This window comes from Chenopodium quinoa, unplaced genomic scaffold (genome assembly GCF_001683475.1).
Source record: "Chenopodium quinoa cultivar QQ74 unplaced genomic scaffold, ASM168347v1, whole genome shotgun sequence".
Classification (NCBI taxonomy): Eukaryota; Viridiplantae; Streptophyta; class Magnoliopsida; order Caryophyllales; family Amaranthaceae; genus Chenopodium; species Chenopodium quinoa.
In genome coordinates, this window is record NW_018743510.1 from 957,285 (window position 1) to 961,598 (window position 4,314).

Consider the following 4,314-nt stretch of genomic DNA (forward strand, 5'->3'; position numbering starts at 1 on the left):
CAATTTTTTTCGTTTTATGTTTTTTTTTTTTTTTTTTTTTGGTTTATTTTTATTTATTTAATCTAAAGTTTTGTTATGTTTTTTATTTTTGTGTTTTGTTTTTTTTTTTTTTGAATACTTTTTGTTTATTTCTTTGTTTGTTGTTTATAATTTATTATTGTTTTTGCTTTTGTGCTAATGTTGTGTCAAATGTATTAATTTAATCTACTCTTATGTGATTATATTTATATGTTATTGTTGCAGGATTATGGTGGAGACGGAAATGATTATAGTGGGATTTTTGTACACGATGGTCTGTTCGAAGATGCTCAACAAGCGGTTGATTGGGCGAAACAGGTTGCAATTAGATCAGGTTTTTGTTTAGTAGTAGCAACTCATAAATCTCAACGGGATGGTAGAATGGATCGCATTTTGAGATGCGACCGTTATCGCAAAAGGGAGGAACGAGATTTCAGTCAAGCGATTCGGTTTGATACAAAGCGGAAAGGTTGTGGGTGTCAGTTCAGAGTAAAGGTTCGACAACAGCAAAGGGGTGACGGTTGGGAAGTGAAGAGTTACGGTAAATGGGGGTATCACAACCATGAGATGATCGCATATGAAGTGGTCATCGACAGTTAAGTGGCCTAAGTCCTGCTGCGAAACTAATTGTAAAAGAAATGAGTGATGCTCAAGTGAAGCCTGCTAAAATATTAGCATCTGTGTTTGGAGAAATTTCCTGAAGACCAGCCAAACCGAAGACACATCTACAACGTCAGACATAAATTGAGGTTTGAACGGTCAGAGGGAAGGAACCCTATACAGCAGCTTCTACACCAGGCACAAGCACGTGGTTACCTGTACTGGTTTGAATCTGATGAAGACACATCGGAGGTGACTCATTTGTTCCTTGTGCATCCTGATTGTGCTGATATGATTTCGTCTTGGCCATCTGTGATTCTGATCGATTCAACGTACAAGACAAACAAGTATAAGTTTCCACTGGTTGAGATGGTTGGGATGACTCCAACGAACCAGAACTTTTTGATTGGTTATGCAGTTATGAAGGATGAGACGGTTGCGAGTTACCGTGGGTGTTGGAGAAGTTGAGAAATTACATCGGCCCAAGTGTTCAGCCATCGGCCATCGTCAGCGATTGTGAGGGAGGTCTCTTTGCCCCTATAGCGGAGCTGTTTCCGGAGTCGAGCCATTTACTGTGCACATGGCACATCAACAAATGCGTGAAAGTCAAAGCCTACAACCTTTTCAACAAGAACTTAGATTCAGCAGAGAGATTGGTAAATGGTAAGTGGCGGAAGATCCTGCAAGCTACCACGGAGGCAGAGTACGACCGAGCCTTGGATAACTTCAAAGGATGCATACCAATGGTGCCCGGCAATCGTAGACTATGTGATGCAGCAGTGGGTGCCTCAGAGGGAAAAGTTTGTCAAATATTGGACAACCAAGTTCTTCATTTTGGAAACACTACTACATGTAGAGTTGAGAGCGCTCATAGAGCTCTGAAGGACTGGATTGATTCTTCCACCTCTGCTCTGGATACACTGTTCGAGAGAATAAACAAGGCTATTGATACTCAGAGGAACGGCATCAAGAACTCTCTCGAGGACTCCAGACGGCGACATGGCACGATGTATAGCCATTTCATATTTAAGATTCTCCATGGTCGTGTGTCACACTACTGCTTGGGGTTGATTCTGAGCGAGCACACCAGGATGAGGGAGTTGGGTGATGAAGTGGCTATTCGGTGCGGATGTGCTATATCGGTGACTCATGGACTACCTTGTGCATGCACCATTCACCGCGTAATTACGCAAGATAGGGCGTCGTTACATGTTGATCAGGTTCATCCATTCTGGCGGACGCTCGTTATCCTCCAGCCACCCTTCAGTCATTCGTAGTGCTACCCACGTACTTCATGACATGTTCAACTCGTCGTGCTTGGATCATGAGGAACCTGAGGGGGTCGAGCGACCACGGGGCCGACAACCACGGCGGGAAAGGAGTGCGTATCGATCGCAGGCGGTCAATGGACTTCTTCTCGACACGCGGACTCCACGCACAGGCACGTGGCTGGCCATCCCCAATAGGAACCGGGTCGCGGTGTGGTCGAAACGCCGGGAAATACTCGTATATCCACGTCTGTAACAACGTCATACATCCAGTAATACCTGCCGCATCAGCCCGGCTCGAGAATCCTAACTGGCGATACATGTACGCTAATGTAGCCGACCCCTCAAGAATCCACCGCCAACAGCTCCGCCAATAAATCTGCCTGATCCGCATCTGTGACAACAGATGCTCGGTTTCCCTCTACGGGAATCCCAAGGATGGCCTCGACGTCATGCAACATGATCGTCATCTCACCGAACGGAAGGTGGAAAGAGTTCGTGTCCGGCTGCCATCGCTCAACGAAAGCCGTGATCAGCGTCGAGTCAATCCTCTCATGCATGGTGGCAGGAAGGTGGCTCACTCTAGTGGCCCTCAATCGGCCGACCATCTCGCTCTCCTCCGGCCAAGCCTCAGCCCAACTACACAAGAAGTTACAAGTCCTCTCCCGGGTTTGGCATTTCAAAATGCCGCTATCCAAAGCCCGCTCTTGGTCCTCCCAAATACGGGTAGCGATGTGTCCTAGAAAGCTAGGAATCACACTCCCGTCTATAGGTCCCCCAGCCACCTCGCCCCTCACCACCCAAGAATCATTAACGGCCCTCGACCGTTTTTCTGCTAACCGCAGACACAGTGGACGCAGATGATGTGCCAGATCTACTAACAAATCTACCATCTCTACCCTTACGCACGTCTACCCTACGCGTCTCATACACATCATCAAGCTCTGACTGAATGGACCGTAATCATCATATGGTCCACTCTGATCGTCCACATCCTCATCTGCATCCTCCTCCTCCCTCCTCCTCATCACCATCATCATCTTCATCATCCTCAGAATAGTGCACCCGTTCTCTACGAGCCGAGGCCGAAATACCACGGGATCTAACGTGTCTGGGCCCCGAGCTCTCCATTGAGTTCATCGTACTTCTCATAATGTCCATACTCTTCCCAGCCCCAGAACGAAAATACGATGCCTAACACAAAATAACAACACATGTAATATGCAATATAAACATGTAATATAAACATAAAAAAAGTAATTAAAATAAATAAATAAAACAATATACATATGATGGAAAATAAATTAAAAACATTACAAAATATTAACAACCTAAAAATAAAAAAATTAATAACCTAATAAATAAATAAATAAAAAATTGGAAAAAACAAAGCAAAAAAAAAAAATTACCCAAAAAAAAACAAATTGGAAAAAACAAAGTGAAAAATATAAAATTATAAAAAACTTAAAAAAAGAAGAACATCAAAATTTTAAAAAAAATTTATAACAAAAAAAAGGGAACATAAAATTTTTTTAAGTAAAAAAACTAATTCAAAAAAAAAAAAAACAAGAACAATAAACAAGAACATAAAATTAAAAAAAAGAAAAACAAATTTAAAAAAAAATCAAAAAAAAATAATTATTTTCGAAAATTAAATTTCAAATTTAAAACCAAAAAAAAATTAAATAAAAAAAATAAAAAGGCGGCGGCGCTAGGCCAGACGCCGTGACGGTGGCGGCGGCGTCTAGCCCAGACGCCACTACCACGGCGGCGGCGCCTAGGCCAGACGTCGGTGCCGTGGTTCTGGCGCCTGGGCCAGACGCCACCGCCACCGTCACGGCGTCTGGCCTAGGCGCCGCCGCCGTGGTAGTGGCGTCTGGGCTAGACGCCGCCGCCGTGGTGGTGGCGTCTGGCCTAGGCGCCGCCACCGCCTCCGACCTTTTTTTTTTTAATTTTTAAACACAAAATTAATAAAAAATACCTTCTTGCCGGAAAACCGCTGTCCACCCGCCGCATGTGCCGCCACTTCCTTGCCGGGCCGCCTCGACATCGCTCGGAAAGTTTTTTAGAGAGAGAAAGTGGAAGTAGAGAATTGAGAGAAGAAATTGTGTTTTTTTACTTTGAGGGCAAAAGTGACAATTCACTCTAATTTTGTGGGCTTTATGTGGAGATTCGCGGGCGATGATTAGCAATTGAGTTTACTAACATACTCGTTAGTCTTAAAATCAAACACAACTCACCCCCCCCCCCAATTGCAAAGCAATACATCATAATAATTATGCATATAAGGGGCAAATAATAACCATGTTATGTAAACTTTAATAAACATCAAAATTTGAGAGGAGGACTTTCCTGGCATTGAGCACATTGGAGATGCGAGTTTTCTTCATAAGCAACACACCTTGCATTGTCACATAGTCCAGCATTC